Consider the following 19,241-nt stretch of genomic DNA (forward strand, 5'->3'; position numbering starts at 1 on the left):
TATATCCTACCTCAACAGTAACGTTAGTTCAATACAGCTTCAGTCCTCCTAACTGCACCACACCCCATTGGTCTTTCCATCTATCGTCAGGATGCTTTGTTGGAGCTGGGGGTTTTGTGTTAGTTGTGTCTCTCAGATTGCATCATGGTCTATTGTCCCCATTCTGCCATAGGGTCTGTGGGGAAAAGGGATCTTCAATAGAGAAGAAATACCTTTTGTGACCGCTTCTGTCCTTGAAAGTCTCAGACAAAAGGCTAGACGTGGACAGAGGGAGAGCAAGTCTGGGTGTTTTTCATCCTCCTTTAGTTAGGATCGTCCTGTGTTCCAAAGGGATGGTGGGATTGAGATTTGACCTGTCGACCTCTCTGATCATTGGAATTTGTGCACGGGCGCAGATGCGTTCATGTTTGTGTGTTGGCTAGGGCTCAGAAAGGCCACTATACACCTGCTCAGCCCATTCCTATCACAGTGTTAGGTATCCAGATGACACACTGATACCAAACACGAGAATACGATAACGATACAGAAATGTACAGGGTAATAAAGTCATTCAGCCGCCTGTGATGACAAGCCATAATGAGTAGGTACGTACAGATGTATGATCTTAAATTGATCACCCTGTTGCAGGAGAACTTTACTGCAATGCAGAACATTTCAAACTTGTGGTGTATTTTAGGTTTTTAAAGGCTTCTAAAGTTTGGAATTTCCACTTAGAAATTTCAGACTTGATTTTCCCTTACAAAAAAACGTAGCAACCCCTACAAAAATGTACTTGAATTATAATCCACATAACATTTCACATTTCCTGTTGCTGCAGGAAAAATGGGTTCAAATGGGATTCTTTGGCTGTCCCTGTAGGATAATCATTTTTGGTTCCATGTAGAACTATTTTGGGTTCCATGTAGAACCCTCTGTGGAAAGGGTTCTACAGGGATCCCAAAAGGATTCTACCTGGAACTGAAGGAGTTCACCAGGAACCAAAAAGGGATCTTCTATGGGGACAGCCGAAGAACCCTTTTAGGTTCTAGATAGCACCTTTTTTTTTCTTATAGTGTACATCTGTACATGGCAGGGGGAGTGAGGATTCACCTCATGTCAATAAATGACACTAGCCTTTTTTCTCTATCCTTGAAGAAGAACCTCCATTTGTTCAGTGATGCCATTTGTGACTGATTGCAGTTTTGCACTAAACGTGAAGCTTACTAGGGCTATACAGGCCACTAACAAAGACAACTACCCACAACTAAGGCGGTAAAACAGGCTGCCTAAGTATGATTCCCAATCAGAGACAACGATAGACAGCTGCCTCTGATTGGGAACCACACACAGAAATACAAAATATAGAATGCCCACCCCACATCACACCCTGACCTAACCAAATAGAGAAATAAAATGGCTCTCTAAGGTCAGGAGGCTCCGGACTGGGGGCCGTCGCTGGAGGCTCCAGACAGGAGACCGTTACTGGAGGCTCCGGACCGCGGATCAATACTGGAGGCTTCGTGCCATGAATCATCACTGGAGGCTTCGTGCCATGGATCCTCACTGCAGGCTCCGGGCCATGGATCATCACTGGAGGCTTCGTGCCATGAATCATCACCGGAGGCTTCGTGCCATGGATCATCACTGGAGGCTTCGTGCCATGGATCATCACCGGAGGCTTCGTGCCATGGATCATCACCGGAGGCTTCGTGCCATGGATCATCACTGGAGGCGCCGTGCCATGGATCATCACTGGAGGCTTCGTGCCATGGATCATCAGTGGAGGCTTCGTGCCATGGACAATCACTGGAGGCTTCGTGCCATGGATTATCACTGGAGTGAGGAGACGTATAGGCAGCCTGGTGCGTGGAGCTGCCACAGGGCTTACCAGGCTGGGGAGACATACAGGAGGCCTGGTTCTGGGAGCAGGCACAGGACTCAGCAGGCTGGGGAGACATACAGGAGGCCTGGTTCTGGGAGCAGGCAAAGGACTCACCAGGCTTTTGAGACATACTGGAGGCTTTGTTCTTGGAGCAGGCACCGGATATACTGGGCCGCGGAGGCGCACTGGAGGTCTCGAGTGTAGAGCCTGCCCAACCCGTCCTGGCTGGATGGTTACCTTCGCCCGGCAAATGTGGGGTGCTGGCACAGAACGCACTGGGCTGTGGAAACACAGTGCGCAGAGCCGGCGCAGGATATCCTTTTTGGAGTGGCCTCCCGGTCTTACGTGCCAGTCGTGACCCTGTGTAATCCCGGGCCCTTTTTCTCGCTGCCTCCGCCTTCCACCTGCTCCCACGGCAGGCGATCCTTTCCCACCAGGATCTCCTCCCACGTCCAGGATCCTTTTCCATTCAGGATGTCCTCCCATGTCCATTCCTCCAGAAAACGCTGCTCCTCCCGGCCCACACCGCCTGGTCCGTTTGTGGTGAGTAGTTCTGTCACGAACGTCGTCAGGGAAATGACCGGACCAAGGTGCAGCGTGGTAAGCGTTTTCTGGGGATCTTCTATGGGGACAGCCGAAGAACCCTGTTAGGTTCTAGATAGCACCTTTTTTTCTTAGAGTGTACATCTGTACATGGCAGGGGGAGTGAGGATTCACCTCATGTCAATAAATGACACTAGCCTTTTTTCTCTACCCTTGAAGAAGAACCTCCATTTGTTCAGTGATGCCATTTATGGCTGATTGCAGTTTTGCACTAAATTGTATCTTCATATGCCACGAACGTCGTCAGGCAAATGACCAGACCAAGGTGCAGCGTGGTGAGCGTACATTTTTCTTTATTAAGAATGTCGCCAACAAAACAAGAAACACCAAAAACGAATGTGAAGCTTACTAGGGCTATACAGGCCACTAACAAAGACAGCTACCCACAACTGAGGTGGCAAAACAGGCTGCCTAAGTATGATTCCCAATCAGAGACAACGATAGACAGCTGCCTCTGATTGGGAACTACACTCGGCCAAACACACAGAAATACAAAACATAGAATGCACACCCCACATCACACCCTGACCTAACCAAATAGAGAAATAAAACATCTCTCTAAGGTCAGGTCGTGACATCACAAGGACACAAACTATATGCAGACAAGGACAGGGACAACAACATACGTTTGACAATAGTGGAGGAAGGGCAATAGTATTCTACCTATTTTCTAAACAGCATCACCTGATTCTGTCACGTGAAAAAAACATCTGATGCCATGGAAACAAATAAGAGTCTAAAATGATCAGTAATAACAACCTTCTCCAGTAACAAACAGATTGTTTTAAAAGCTTATGTTCAGAGCAACAAAAGGCTAAAAAGAGGCATTATCTGGTCTGAGTCCACCTTTCTCACAGCTAACTGGTGACTGATGGGAAGGACAAGTGTAGCTTGGGAAGGGGAGGTTTGGTGGGGAGTAGATGAGGTGTTGAGTTCCCTTCCTCGGGCATGTCTCTTCTCAGGTGTATTTTGCTAGACAGCCCCTCAGCTTGACTCTCAGGGCTGTGTCAGTTATACTCAATGTCCACTTGTCATATCAAAGACTTTAGCTCCGTATACTACTGTATGTTACTCACCTGTTAGCTCAATCTATATTTAATCATATGCTAAACATGCTACATGCTTCATGAATTCAAAATGACTATGCTGGTATTAAGTAGTGATGGGGGGAAAATCGATACAGTTACATATTGCAATATTATTTTTAAACGATGCCTTTATATTGATATTTGACTCCCAAGTATTGATTTGTAGGTGGTGTTAGCTAGAGCTAGTCGGCTGTACCTGCACCAAAACTCAAGTATTGATTTGTAGGTAGTATTAGCTAGAGATAGTTGGCTGTACCTGCCCTAAAACTCCTGTATTTTTCATCATATAGCTTGTTTTCCATCTTCTTTTTGAATAGTGAGCCAAAATGTTTTCAGCACTTTTATTTCCATGACTGATCAAATCTCGTTTTCTCATGGCTTTTGCTTGTTTGTGATGAATGTGTGCGTGCGTTAAAGTACCAAATGCTGCCCGCGGCCAGTGACGGACTTCTACGTCACACTGATTTAGTTCGAATAACATACTGGAAGCTTCTTAAGGAGGGTGGTGCTTGGAATCATTGTTCTTCCTCTGTCAGCCATGGTTACCTGTAAGAAAACACATGCCGTGATCATTGCTTTGCACAAAAATGGCTTCACAGGCAAAGATATTACTGCCAGTAAGATTACACCTAAATCAACCATTTATTGGATCATCAAGAACTTCAAGGAGAGCGATTCAATTGTTGTGTAGAAGGTTTCAGGGCTCCCAAGAAAGTCCAGCAAGCGCCAGGACCGTCTCCTAAAGTTGATTCAGCTGCGGGATCGGGGCACCACCAGTACAGAGCTTGCTCAGGAATGGCAGCAGGCAGGTGTGAGTGCATCTGCATGCATAGTCAGGTGAAGACTTTTGGAGGATGGCCTGGTGTCAAGAAGGGCAGCAAAGAAGCCATTTCTCTCCAGGAAAAACATCAGGGACAGACTGATATTCTGAAAAAGGTACAGGGATTGGACTGCTGAGGACTGGGGTCAAGTCATTTTCTCTGATGAATCCCCTTTCCGATTGTTTGGGGCATCCGGAAAAAAGCTTGTCCGGAGAAGACAAGGTGAGCGCTACCATCAGTCCTGTGTCATGCCAACAGTAAAGCATCCTGAGACCATTCATGTGTGGGGTTGCTTCTCAGCCAAGGGAGTGGGCTCACTCACAATTTTGCCTAAGAACACAGCCATGAATAAAGAATGGTACCTACACATTCTCTGAGAGCAACTTCTCCCAACCATCCAGGAACAGTTTGGTGATGAACAATGCCTTTTCCAGCATGATGGAGCACTTTGCCATAAGGCAAAAGTGATAACTAAGTGGCTTGGGGAACAAAACATCGATATTTTGGGACCATGGCCAGGAAACTCCCCAGACCTTAATCCCATTGAGAACTTGTGGTCAATCCTCAAGAGGCGGGTGGACAAACAAAACCCCACAAATTCTGACAAACTCCAAGCATTGATTATGCAAGAATAGGCTGCCACCAGTCAGGATGTGGCCCAGAAGTAACAGTTTTTTACAATCCCTTTGGCACTAATTTCAGAACCTTGTGGTCATTTTTCAAAACTAGACACAAAACTCAAAACGGTCATCACTTGTAACACAGGCTGTCCAATGTTCAAAACATTGCATTGTGCATTCATATCTTTAAAGAAACCTTGCACTTGCAGAATCATTGGTTCAAATAACTAATTTATCACGAAATACCATAGGAACATTCATTTAGATCTCCCGCACACAAGATACCGATAGTTTCACTGTGTAGTTGTTTGTTCAATCATTAAATATTGTAGTACAAAATATGTGATACATGTTTCATTATGGTACTACACGTAAATACATCACTGTAAAAGGACTAGTAGAGAGAATACTACAGACACAGTGGACTCATTGAACAAAATCTGAAATGTATTGATGAAATACAATACAATTACTCATAGGTTTCTTTGAATCAAAGCAACAATAATTAGCTACAAAAAAAGAAAAAAACTACAATAAAACATCAACTGCAGTGTTCCTCACCTGGCTTACTGTAAAACATCAACTGCAGTGTTCCTCACCTGGCTTACTGTAAAACATCAACTGCAGTGTTCCTCACCTGGCTTACTGTAAAACATCAACTGCAGTGTTCCTCACCTGGCTTACTGTAAAACATCAACTGCAGTGTTCCTCACCTGGCTTACTGTAAAACATCAACTGCAGTGTTCCTCACCTGGCTTACTTTAAAACATCAACTGCAGTGTTCCTCACCTGGCTTACTGTAAAACATCAACTGCAGTGTTCCTCACCTGGCTTACTTTAAAACATCAACTGCAGTGTTCCTCACCTGGCTTACTGTAAAACATCAACTGCAGTGTTCCTCACCTGGCTTACTGTAAAAAGTCAAACAAAGGATTGGTTAATGTACTTCTATATTTCCCTCAACTCTGTCTTGTGGATTTGGCCATAGGTTCTCATCCACATCACAATGGATGTTTTCATTAGCCAAACATCTTGGGAAGAATCTTCTGGCATGGTGAATCCAGGCCTGACACTGGTCTGCCGTGATGTCATTGCATGGTGAATCCAGGCCTGACACTGGTCTGCCGTGATGTCATTGCATGCGTCATCCATGGCCTGGAGAAGGGCGACTTGTTTGTGAGGCGCCTATCATATACCCTCCACCTCCATGTGGAGAAGAATTCCTCAATCGGGTTTTAGGAAAGGAGAGTATGGGGGTAAGTACAGGGTGGTAAATTGTGGATGGGCCTGAAACCAAGCTTGCACCATTTGAGAATGGTGGAACCTGACGTTATCCCACACAATGACATAGGTCATGCCATCAGCTTTACAGACCATGATTTAGCCCATCAAGGAAGGTTACATTCGAACAACGAATCATGTGGCTGCCTGCAACTCAACATAGAGAGTTTAATAGAGTAGAGAGCTTTAGTTGTTGTTCGACCTAACATTAGAACTGGCAAGATGCATAATCTAAGCAACTTTGACCATGGTATGATTGTTGATGCCACACATGGTGATTCCAGCATCTCAGAAACAGCTGCCTTCCTGGGATTTTTATGCTCTACAGTCTCTAGAGTTTACAGAGAATGGTGCGATAAACAAAACACATTCAGTGAGCGGCAGTTCTGTGGGCAAAAACACCTTGTTAATGAGAGAGGTCAGAGGAGAACATCCAGACTCATTCAAGCTAACAGAAAGGCCACAAATTCTCAAATAACATCTGTTTAAAACAGTGGTGTGCAGAAGGGCATTCCTTAACGTACAACACCGTGAATAATTCAGGCTGTTGTGGAGGCAAAAGGTGGTCCTACCCAGTACTAGATTTGTGTACCTAATAAAGTGGCCGATGAGTGTACAGTAATGTCAAATCTGAAAACATGGTCTGGAAAAGTGGTACATGGGACCATAGAAATCATGTCTGATAAAGAATGATGATGAAATATTACATCCATAGATAATGTAGTCCAATTGGTTCATGTTCCACTGTAATGGTGTCAATGGTTCTCGTTATCCTGAAACTTTCATGATCTAAACATGGAATATTGTTTTTCAGTTTCCACAAAACTATGCATTAAGAGTAAAGCAACAGTTACTTATCATTTGAGCAGTTGTATCAATTGATAGTTAGATCATTGTAATGAAGTGAGTAGACAGTCATCTCAGATGTAATGTGTGAATTGCATTTTGAAATGGTAATACTTTGATGTTAAGTTGTGTCATTTTGAACAGGTGATTTTAGTTCAATGAACAAATGATCTTAGCTTTATGTGTATTGTATCCAAGCAATTGTAAAAAGTTAGAGTTTTGAAAAATTTGCATTTTGATCATTGGTTGTGAGTTTTGTGTCTAGAGTTTTGAAACATGACATCAAGGTTCCGAAATTTGTGCCAAAGTGATTGTAATTGTGCCAAAAAATTGTAATTGACAGCATGCCAGGGCGGATTGCAGAAGTCTTGAAAAAGAAGGGTCAACACTGCAAATAATGGCTCTTTGCATCAACTTCATGTAATTGTCAATAAAAGCCTTTGACACGTATAAAATGCTTGTAATTATACTTCAGTATTCCATAGTAACATCTGACAAAAATATCTAAAGACACTGAAGCAGCAAACTTTGTGAAAATTAATATTTGTGTCATTCTCACAACTTTTGGCCACGACTGTACAGTACAAAATAAAAAAAAGGTTTGTTAAAACTGATTACAAACTACTAATTATGAATGTATAAATGAATTGATGAGTACTCACACGTGCGAGTGTGTGCGCGTGCACGTGCGAGTGTGTGTGTGTGTGCGTGTGTGTGTGTGCGTGCATGTGTGTGTGTGTGTGTGTGCGTGCATGTGTGTGTGTGCATGTGTGTGCGTGTGTGCGCGTGTGTGTGTGCACGTGCGTGTGTGCGCGTGCGTGTGTGTGTGTGCGTGCGTGACCAACATCGACTCATATGACCATTATTAACCTACTACTGTTTTCATTGAGGCTGGCTTTTGGCACTACAGCAGCTGTGTGATCTCTGCTGTTGATCGCGAGGGAGCCTTTAGCCAAACTGTGATGATTCACATTTCAAATGATCACAGCGTTTCTTAACAGAGGAACAAGATGGAGACATTGGGGAGTGAAGGATTTCAAGAGGCTCTATTCTCTGACAGAAACTTGAACACCAGCGCCTGGGATGACGACATGTCTAAAGGAACTCAGGTTGGAGTCATTAAAACTTGTTTTTCAACCGCTCCACAAATTTCTTGTTAACAAACTATAGTTTTGGCAAGTCGGTTAGGACATCTACTTTGTGCATGACACAAGTAATTTTTCCAACAATTGTTTTCAGACAGATTATTTCACTCGGGTGGCGCTCGGTGGTCGTTGTCACCGGCCTACTAGCTGCCACTGATCCTTTTTCCCCCCTTGTCTGTTTATTAGTTACACCTGTGTTTAGTTATGTTAATTGGTTGGGCTTTATTATCCAGCCGGCCCGCCTGCTGGGTGTGCGGGATTGTTTTATGTGTAGTCTAGTGCACGCCTGTAAGTCACGGTTTTGCGTGTACGTGTGTTGTTCGGGACTGTTTAGTTCCCCTGTGTTTTGGGGCATTTGTTTGAGCGGTGTCGTTTTCACCGGTGTGGTGAATAAAAAAGTATCTCTACTCTGAACTTTCTGTTTCCTGCGCCTGACTTCTTCCTCCACTACACCCCGGGCATTACAATAATTCACTGCATCACAATTCCAGTGGGTCAGAAGATTACATACACTAAGTTGACTGTGCCTTTAAACTTTGAAAATTCTTGGCTTTAGAAGCTTCTGATAGGCTAATTGACATAATTTGAGTCAATTGGAGGTGTACCTGTGGATGTATTTCAAGGCCAACCTTCAACCTCCATGCCTCTTTGCTTGACATCATGGAAAATCAAAAGAAATCAGAAAAAAATCATTTAAAAAATTGTAGACCTCCACAAGTCTGGTTCATCCTTGGGAGCAATTTCCAAACACCTGAAGGTACCACGTTCATCTGTACAAACAATAGTACGCAAGTATAAACACCATGGGACCACGCAGCCATTACCGCTCAGGAAGGAGACGCGTTCTGTATCCTATAGATGAACGTACTTTGGTGCGAAAAGTGCAAATCAATCCCAGAACAACAGCAAAGGACCTTGTGAATATGCTGGAGGAAACAGGTACAAAAGTATCTATATCCACAGTAAAAACGAGTCCTATATCGACATAACCTGAAAGGCCGCATAGCAAGGAAGAAGCCACTGCTCCAAAACCACCATAAAAAATCCAGACTACAGGTTGCAACTGCACATGGGGACAAAGATCGTACTTTTTGGAGTAATGTCCTCTGGTCTGATGAAACAAAAATAGAACTGTTTGGCCAGAATGACCATCGATATGTTTGGAGGAAAAAGGGGGAGGATTGCAAGCTGAAGAACACCATCCCAACCGGGGAAGGCAGCATCATGTTATGGGGGTGCTTTGTTGCAGGAGGGACTGGTGCATTTCACAAAATAGATGGCTTCATGAGGAAGGAAAAGTATGTGGATATATTGAAGCAACATCTCAAGACATCAGTCAGGAAGTTAAAGCTTGGTCGCAAAAGGGACTTTCAAATGGACAATGACACCAAGCATACTTACAAAGTTGTGGCAAAATGGCTTAAGGACAACGATGTCAAGGTATTAGAGTGGCCATCACAAAGCCCTGACCTCAATCCTATAGAAAATGTGTGGGCAGAACTGAAAAAGCATGTGCGAACATGTGCGAAAACTGACTCAGTTACACCAGCTCTGTCAGGAGGAATGGGCCAAAATTCACCCAATTTATTGTGGGAGGCTTGCGGAGCCTACCCGAAACATTTGACACAAGTTAAACAATTTAAAGGCAATGCTACTAAATACTATTTGAGTGTATGTAAACTTCTGACCCACTGGGAATGTGATGAAAGAAATAAAAGCTGAAATAAATTATTCTCTACTATTATTCTGACATTTCACATTCTTAAAATAAAGTGGTGATCCTTACTGACCTAAGACGGGGAATTTTTACTAGGATTAAATGTGAGGAATTGTGAAAAACTTTGAGTTTAAATGTATTTGTCAGGTGCGTGAATGAGGACCCAAAAGCGAATTAACAAACAGAGTTTCTTTAATGATGAACACACGTGGGCTCAGATGGACAGGTAGATTCCGACAGGACAGGACAAGGTTGCAGCAAACACGATGATAGTCTGGTTCAGGCATGAGACACACAAACAAGAATCCGACAAAGACAGGAGCAGAAACAGAGAGAGATATAGGGACCTAATCAGAGGGAAAAAGGGAACAGGTGGGAAAAGGGGTGAATGAGGTAGTCAGAGAAGACAAGGAACAGCTGGGGGAAAGAGGGACAGAAACGGTAACCTAGTACGACCAGCAGAGGGAGACAGGGTGAAAGGAAAGGACAGAAACAAGACACAACATGACAATACATGACAGTACCCCCCCACTCACCGAGCGCCTCCTGGCGCACTCGAGGAGAAAACCTGGTGGCAACGGAGGAAATCCTCGATCAGCGCACGGTCCAGCACGTCCCGAGAGGGAACCCAACTCCTCTCCTCAGGACCGTACCCCTCCCAATCTACGAGGTACTGGTGACCACGGCCCCGAGGACGCATGTCCAAAATCCTACGGACCCTGTAGATGGGTGCGCCCTCGACAAGGATGGGGGGGGGGGGGGGGGGAAGACGAGCGGGGGCGCGAAGAACGGGCTTGATACAGGAGACATGGAAGACCGGGTGGACGCGACGAAGGTATCGCGGAAGAAGAAGTCGAACTGCGACAGGATTAATGACCCGAGAAATACGGAACGGACCAATGAACCGCGGGGTCAACTTGCGAGAAGCCGTCTTAAGGGGAAGGTTCTGAGTGGAGAGCCAAACTCTCTGACCGCGACAATATCTAGGACTCTTAGTTCTACGCTTATTAGCAGCCCTCACAGTCTGCGTCCTATAACGGCAAAGTGCAGACCTGACCCTCTTCCAGGTGCGCTCGCAACGTTGGACAAAAGCCTGAGCGGAGGGGACGCTGGACTCGGCGAACTGAGATGAGAACAGCGGAGGCTGGTACCCGAGGCTACTCTGAAAAGGAGATAGCCCGGTCGCAGACGAAGGAAGCGAGTTGTGGGCGTATTCTGCCCAGGGGAGCTGTTCTGACCAAGACGCAGGGTTGCGAAAAGAAAGACTGCGTAAGATGCGACCAATAGTCTGATTGGCCCGTTCTGCTTGACCGTTAGACTGGGGGTGAAAGCCGGAAGAGAGACTGACGGAAGCCCCAATCAAACGGCAAAACTCCCTCCAAAATTGAGACGTGAATTGCGGACCTCTGTCCGAAACGACGTCTGACGGAAGACCATGAATTCTGAAAACATTCTCGATGATGATTTGTGCCGTCTCTTTAGCAGAAGGAAGCTTAGCAAGGGGAATGAAATGAGCCGCCTTAGAGAACCTATCGACAACCGTAAGAATAACAGTCTTCCCCGCTGACGAAGGCAGTCCGGTGACAAAATCTAAGGCGATGTGAGACCACGGTCGAGAGGGAATGGGAAGCGGCCTGAGACGGCCGGCAGGAGGGGAGTTACCGGACTTAGTCTGCGCGCAGACCGAACAAGCAGCCACGAAACGACGCGTGTCATGCTCCCGGGTGGGCCACCAAAAACGCTGGCGAATGGAAGCAAGCGTACCCCGAACGCCAGGGTGGCCGGCTAACTTGGCAGAGTGAGCCCACTGAAGAACGGCCAGACGAGTAGGAACGGGAACGAAAAGAAGGTTCCTAGGACAAGCGCGCGGCGACGGAGTGTGAGTGAGCGCTTGCTTTACCTGCCTCTCAATTCCCCAGACAGTCAACCCGACAACACGCCCCTCAGGGAGAATCCCCTCGGGGTCAGTGGAGGCTACTGAAGAACTGAAGAGACGAGATAAAGCATCAGGCTTGGTGTTCTTAGAGCCCGGACGTTAAGAAATCACGAACTCGAAACGAGCGAAAAACAGCGCCCAACGCGCCTGACGCGCATTAAGTCGTTTGGCAGAACGGATGTACTCAAGGTTCCTATGGTCAGTCCAAACGACAAAAGGAACGGTCGCCCCCTCCAACCACTGTCGCCATTCGCCTAGGGCTAACCGGATGGCGAGCAGTTCGCGGTTTCCCACATCATAGTTACGTTCCGACGGCGACAGGCGATGAGAAAAATACGCGCATGGGTGGACCTTGTCGTCAGAGAGGGAGCGCTGAGAAAGAATGGCTCCCACGCCCACCTCTGACGCGTCAACCTCGACAACGAACTGTCTAGAGACGTCAGGTGTAACAAGGATAGGAGCGGATGTAAAACGATTCTTGAGGAGATCAAAAGCTCCCTGGGCGGAAACGGACCACTTAAAGCACGTCTTGACAGAAGTAAGGGCTGTGAGAGGAGCTGCCACCTGACCGAAATTACGGATGAAACGACGATAGAAGTTCGCGAAGCCGAGAAAGCGCTGCAGCTCGACGCGTGACTTAGGGACGGGCCAATCAATGACAGCTTGGACCTTAGCGGGATCCATCTTAATGCCTTCAGCGGAAATAACAGAACCGAGAAATGTGACGGAGGAGGCATGAAAAGTTTACTTCTCAGCCTTCACAAAAAGACAATTCTCTAAAAGGCGCTGGAGGACACGTCGAACGTGCTGAACATGAATCTGGAGTGACGGTGAAAAAATCAGGATATCGTCAAGGTAAACGAAAACAAAGATGTTCAGCATGTCTCTCAGGACATCATTGACTAATGCCTGAAAGACAGCTGGAGCGTTAGCGAGGCCGAAAGGAAGAACCCGGTATTCAAAGTGCCCTAACGGAGTGTTAAACGCCGTCTTCCACTCGTCCCCCTCCCTGATGCGCACGAGATGGTAAGCGTTACGAAGGTCCAACTTAGTGAAAAACCTGGCTCCCTGCAGGATCTCGAAGGCTGAAGACATAAGAGGAAGCGGATAACGATTCTTCACTGTTATGTCATTCAGCCCTCGATAATCTATGCAGGGGCGCAGAGACCCGTCCTTCTTCTTGACAAAAAAAAAACCCCGCTCCGGCGGGAGAGGAGGAGGGGACTATGGTACCGGCGTCAAGAGCTACAGACAAATAATCTTCGAGAGCCTTACGTTCGGGAGCTGACAGAGAGTATAGTCTACCCCGGGGGGGAGTGGTTCCCGGAAGGAGATCAATACTACAATCATACGACCGGTGTGGAGGAAGAGAGGTGGCCCTGGACCGACTGAACACCGTGCGCAGATTGTGATATTCCTCCGGCACCCCTGTCAAATCACCAGGCTCCTCCTGTGAAGAAGAGACAGAGGAAACAGGAGGGATAGCAGACATTAAACATTTCACATGACAAGAGACGTTCCAGGAGAGGATAGAATTACTAGACCAATTAATGGAAGGATTATGACAAACTAGCCAGGGATGGCCCAAAACAACAGGTGTAAAAGGTGAACGAAAAATTAAAAAAGAAATGGTTTCGCTATGATTACCAGAAACAGTGAGGGTTAAAGGTAGCGTCTCACGCTGAATCCTGGGGAGAGGACTACCATCCAGGGCGAACAAGGCCGTGGGCTCCCTTAACTGTCTGAGAGGAATGTCATGTTCCCGAGCCCAGGTCTCGTCCATAAAACAGCCCTCCGCCCCAGAGTCTATTAAGGCACTGCAGGAAGCTGACGAACCGGTCCAGCGTAGATGGACCGACAAGGTAGTGCAGGATCTTGAAGGAGAGACAGGAGTAGTAGCGCTCACCAGTAGCCCTCCGCTTACTGATGAGCTCTGGCTTTTACTGGACATGAAGTGACAAAATGACCAGCAGAACCGCAATAGAGACAGAGGCGGTTGGTGATTCTCCGTTCCCTCTCCTTAGTCGAGATGCGGATACCTCCCAGCTGCATAGGCTCAGCTCCCGAGCCGGCAGAGGAAGATGGTAGTGATGCGGAGAGGGGGGCAACGGAGAACGCGAGCTCCTTTCCACGAGCTCGGTGACGAAGATCAACCCGTCGCTCAATGCGAATAGCGAGTTCAATCAAGGAATCCACGCTGGAAGGAACCTCCCGGGAGAGAATCTCATCCTTTACCTCTGCGCGGAGACCCTCCAGAAAACGAGCGAGCAAAGCCGGCTCGTTCCAGCCACTGGAGGCAGCAAGAGTGCGAAACTCAATAGAGTAGTCTGTTATGGATCGATTACCTTGACATAGGGAAGACAGGGCCCTGGAAGCCTCCTCCCCAAAAACAGATCGATCAAAAACCCGTATCATCTCCTCCTTAAAGTCCTGATACTGGTTAGTACACTCAGCCCTTGCCTCCCAGATTGCCGTGCCCCACTCACGAGCCCGTCCAGTAAGGAGAGATATGACGTAGGCGACACGAGCAGTGCTCCTGGCGTAAGTGTTGGGCTGGAGAGAAAACACAATATCACACTGGGTGAGGAACGAGTGGCATTCAGTGGGCTCCCCAGAGTAACACGGCGGGTTATTGATTCTGGGCTCCGGAGATTCGAAAGCCCTGGAAGTGGCCGGTGGATCGAGGCGGAGATGGTGAACCTGTTCTGTGAGGTTGGAGACTTGGGTGGCCAGGGTCTCAACGGCATGTCGAGCAGCAGACAATTCCTGCTCGTGTCTGCCTAGCATCGCTCCCTGGATCTCGACGGCTGAGTGGAGAGGATCCGAAGTCGCTGGGTCCATTCTTGGTCTGATTCTTCTGTCAGGTGCGTGAATGAGGACCCAAAAGCGAATTAACAAACAGAGTTTCTTTAATGATGAACACACGTGGGCTCAGATGGACAGGTCGATTCCGACAGGACAGGACAAGGTTGCAGCAAACACGATGATAGTCTGGTTCAGGCATGAGACACACAAACAAGAATCCGACAAAGACAGGAGCAGAAACAGAGAGAGATATAGGGACCTAATCAGAGGGAAAAAGGGAACAGGTGGGAAAAGGGGTGAATGAGGTAGTCAGAGAAGACAAGGAACAGCTGGGGGAAAGAGGGACAGAAACGGTAACCTAGTACGACCAGCAGAGGGAGACAGGGTGAAAGGAAAGGACAGAAACAAGACACAACATGACAATACATGACAGTATTTGGCTAAGGTGTATGTAAACTTCCGACTTCAACTGTAGATTCTACATGTGATATCCTTAGGGGCCTGGAAAGTCCCATCAGCAACCCACACATCCTGATATTTACACAAAGGTGAAGCTGTGATAGTAGAATGACTTTGGCCTATGTGTTAATGTTTTGTATTTTAGTAATGCTGATCTTATCTGTTTGTTGTCATTCATCAACAAATGAAAAGGGAAAATTATATTGGGTAGTAGTGTAATTAAATATGATCCTAGGTGGGTTATTTGAGCAGATCCATTACGTCATGTGTCTGTGATGTTAGGGGTCTACATGACGCTTTTCTGTTGGTCTGTCATCTCGAAGCCGAGGTCATGATGAAACCTGGCTGGACTTTGGTTAGTGATGCATTCAGTGTAATGGGATGTGGTTGCATTTTCTGAGTTGCTAGACTGGCCATACATGGGAAACATATTATTATTAATCACATGGGACTCAGATGTTCCACACATGTATCTGAACGAATGGGTGAGAAAGAGAGAGCTTCCCAGAACATGGGTGAAACACTCACACAGAGACTGACATTGCCGTCAACACTGAGTATTTATTTTGAGAATTAGAGGGCCGAAAGAGGGGAGGGACCGGCAAGTGAAGAACAAGAGAAAGAGGGGGAAGAGTGGTGGATGTGGTGGCAGAGAATGACCATGTGGTTCAATGGCTGCTAAGAGGAGGGACACTGGGCCAGTATTGTGAATGGGCCAGTATTGTGATTGTATTTAAATCAACAATGCCTTCACTGAAACCCCAAGCTAAGCCCCACTAATCTTATTACAGAGTTGATTTGTTTGCAATACCTTGCCCTCTCTCGCTCCCTATTATCGCTCTCCATCTCTCTCCCTATTGTCACTCTCCCTCTCTCTCTCTCCCTATTATCTCTCTCCCTCTCTCTCTCTCCCTATTATCTCTCCACCTCTCTCCCTATTGTCACTCTCCCTCTCTCTCTCTCCTTATTATCTCTCTCCCTCTCTCCCTATTGTCGCTCTCCCTCTCTCTCGCTCCCTATTATCTCTCTCCCTCTCTCCCTATTGTCACTCTCCCTCTATCTCTCTCCCTATTATCTCTCTCCCTTTTTTCTCCCTAATGTCGCTCTCGCTCTCTCTCTCCCTAATATCTCTCTCCCTCTCTCTCCCTATTGTCTCTCTCTCTCTCTCTCTCCCTATTATCTCTCTCCCTCTTTTTCTCCCTATTGTCACTCTCCCTCTCTCTCTCTCCCTATTATCTCTCCCTTTTTCTCTCCCTATTATCTCTCTCCCCCTCTCTCCCTATTATCTCCGTCCCTCTTTCTCACTCTCTATTATCTCTCCCTCTCTCTCCCTATTTTCTCTCTCACTCCCTATTATCTCTCTCCCTATTATCTCTTTCTCCCTGTTTTCTCTCTCCCTCTCTCTCTTCCTATTATCTCTCCCTCTCTGCCAAGTATCTCTCCCCCTCTCTCTCTCTTCCTATTATCTCTCTCTCTCCCTATCACTCTCTCCCTATTGTCTCTCCCTCTCTCTCTCTCCCTATTATCCCTCTCCCTCTCTCCTTATTATCTTCCCCTCTCTCTATTCCTATTATCTCTTTCCCACTCTCTCTTTCCCTATTATCTATTTCCTTCTTATCACTCTCTCTCTCCCTATTATCTCTCTCCCTCTCTCTCTTCCTGTTATCTCTCCCTCTCTCTGTATTATCTCTCCTTCTCACTCCCTGTTATCTCTCTCCCCCTCTCCCTATTATCTCTTTCTCTCCCTGTCTTCTCTCTCCCTCTCTCCCTATTATCTCTCCCTCTCTCTCTCTCCCTATTTCTCTCTTGCCTCTCTCTCTTTCTCTCTTGCCTCTGCCTCTCTCTCTCTCTCTCTCTCTCCCTCTCTCTCTCCTTCTCTCTTGCTCCCTATTATCTCCCCATCTCTATCCCTATTATCTCACACTCTCTCTCTCCCTATCATCTCTCTCTATTATCTCTCTCCCTCTCTTTCCCTATTATCTCCCTCTCTTTATTATCTCTCTCCCTCTCTCCCAATTATCTCTCACCCTCTCTCTCTCTCTCTCTCTATTATCTCTCTTCCTTTCTCTCTCACAATTATCGCTCTCCCTATTATCTCTCTCCCGCTCGCTCTCTCTCCCTAATATCTCTCAATCTGTCTCTATCTCTTTCAATCTCCCTATTATCTCTCTCCCTCTCTCTCTCTCGCTTAGTATTATCTCTCTCTCTCCCTATTGTCTCTCCCTCTCTCTCTCTCTCTCTCTCTCTCTCTCTCTCTCTCCCTATTATCTCTCTCCCTCTCTCCTTATTATCTCTCCCTCTCTCTCTTCCTATTATCTCTCTCTCTCTTCCCCTCTCTCTCTTCCTATAATCTCTTTGCCACTCTCTCTCTGTATTATCTCTCCCTATTATCTCTCTGTCACGCCCTGACCTTAGTTATCTTTGTTTTCTTTATTATTTTGGTTAGGTCAGGGTGTGACAAGGGTGGTTGGTTTAGTTTTTGTATTGTCTATGTGTTTTTGTCCTGTCTAGGTTATTTTGTATATCTATGTGGTGTTAGTATGTATAGGTCTAGGTCTATCGTGGCCTGAATTGGTTCCCAATCAGGGACAGCTGTTTATCGTTGTCTCTGATTGGGGATCCTGTTTAGGTTGTCATTTTCCATTTGGGTTTTGTGGGTTATTGTCTATGTGTAGTTGCCTGACAGCACTCGTGTCTTATAGCATCACGTTCGTTTAATTGTTTTCTTATTTTGTTTAGTGTTCATCGTGTAAATAAAGAAGAATGTATTGTTATCACTCTGCGCCTTGTTCTCCTCGTTATGATGAATGTGACACTCTCTCGCTCACTCCCTGTTATCTGTCTCCCCCTCTCCCTATTATCTCTTTCCCTCTCCCTCTCTCCCTATTATCTCTCTCCCTCTCTCTCTCCATATTATGTCTTTCCCTCTCGCCCTCTCCCTATTATCTCCCTGCCTCTCTCTCCCTATTTTATCCCTATTTTCTCTCTCCCTCGCTCTCTCTCTCCTTATTAGCTCTCCCTCTCTCTTTCCCTATCATCTCTCTCCCCCAATCTTTTAATATTATCTCTCTCCCTCCCTCTCTCGCTCTCTCTCTCCCTATTATCTCTCTCCCTCTTATCACTCTCTCCCTCCCTACATCTTTCCATGTTATCTCTCTCCCTCTCCCTATTATCTCTCTCCCTCTCCTTCTCTCTTGCTCCCTATTATCTCTCCATGGCTTACTCCCTCTCTGCTTCCCTATTATCTCCCACTCTATCTTTCTCTATTATCTATTTTCGTATTATTGCTCTCTCTCCCTATTATCTCTCTCCCTTCTCTCTCTTCCTATTATCTGTCTCTCTCTTTCCCTATTATCTCTTTCCTATCTCTCTCTCTCCCTATTATCTCCCTCCCTATTATCTCTCCCCCTCTCTCTCTATTATCTCTCCCTTACTCTCTCTCTCTCTCTCCCTATTATCTCTCTCCCGCTCTCCCTATTATCTCTCTCCCTCACTCTCTCCCTATTATTCCTCTCTCGCTCTACCTAGTATCTCTCCCACTCTCTCTCTCTCCATATTATCCCTCTCTCCCTATTATCTTTCTCCCTCTCTCTCTCTCCATATTATGTCTTTCCCTCTTGCTCTCTCCCTATTATCTCCCTGCCTCTCTCTCTCCCTCCCTCTCTCTCCTTATTTGCTGTCCCTCTCTCTCTCCCTATTATCTCTCTCCCTCAATCTCTTAATATTATCTCTCTCCCCCTCTCTCCCTATTATCTCCGTACCTCTCTCTCGCCCTGTTATCTTTCTCCCGCTCCCTCTCTCTCTATCATCTCTCACCCTATTATCTCTCTCTCTCCCTCTCTCCCTAATATCTCTCCCTCTCTCTCTCCCTATTATCTCTCTCCCCCTCCCCTATTATATATCCCCCTCTCACCCCTATTATCTCCCTCCTCTCTCTCTCCCTCTTTCTCACTCTCTATTATCTCTCCCTCTCTCTCCCTATTTTCTCTCTCACTCCCTATTATCTCTCTCCCTATTATCTCTTTCTCCCTGTTTTCTCTCTCCCTCTCTCTCTTCCTA

General features: G+C 46.4%; 1 protein-coding gene and 1 pseudogene across 1 annotated transcript in view; one reads left to right on the forward strand and one right to left on the reverse strand.

Annotated features, from left to right (window-relative positions):
* Positions 1-19,241, forward strand: part of LOC110509868 (uncharacterized) — a 57,191-nt gene that overhangs the window by 11,468 nt on the left and 26,482 nt on the right. The gene's annotated exons all lie outside the window — the stretch shown is intronic.
* Positions 150-2,330, reverse strand: LOC149970393 (uncharacterized; annotated as a pseudogene).

This window comes from Oncorhynchus mykiss, chromosome 29, assembly GCF_057628025.1.
Source record: "Oncorhynchus mykiss isolate SJ-2025 chromosome 29, ASM5762802v1, whole genome shotgun sequence".
Taxonomy (NCBI): Eukaryota; Metazoa; Chordata; class Actinopteri; order Salmoniformes; family Salmonidae; genus Oncorhynchus; species Oncorhynchus mykiss.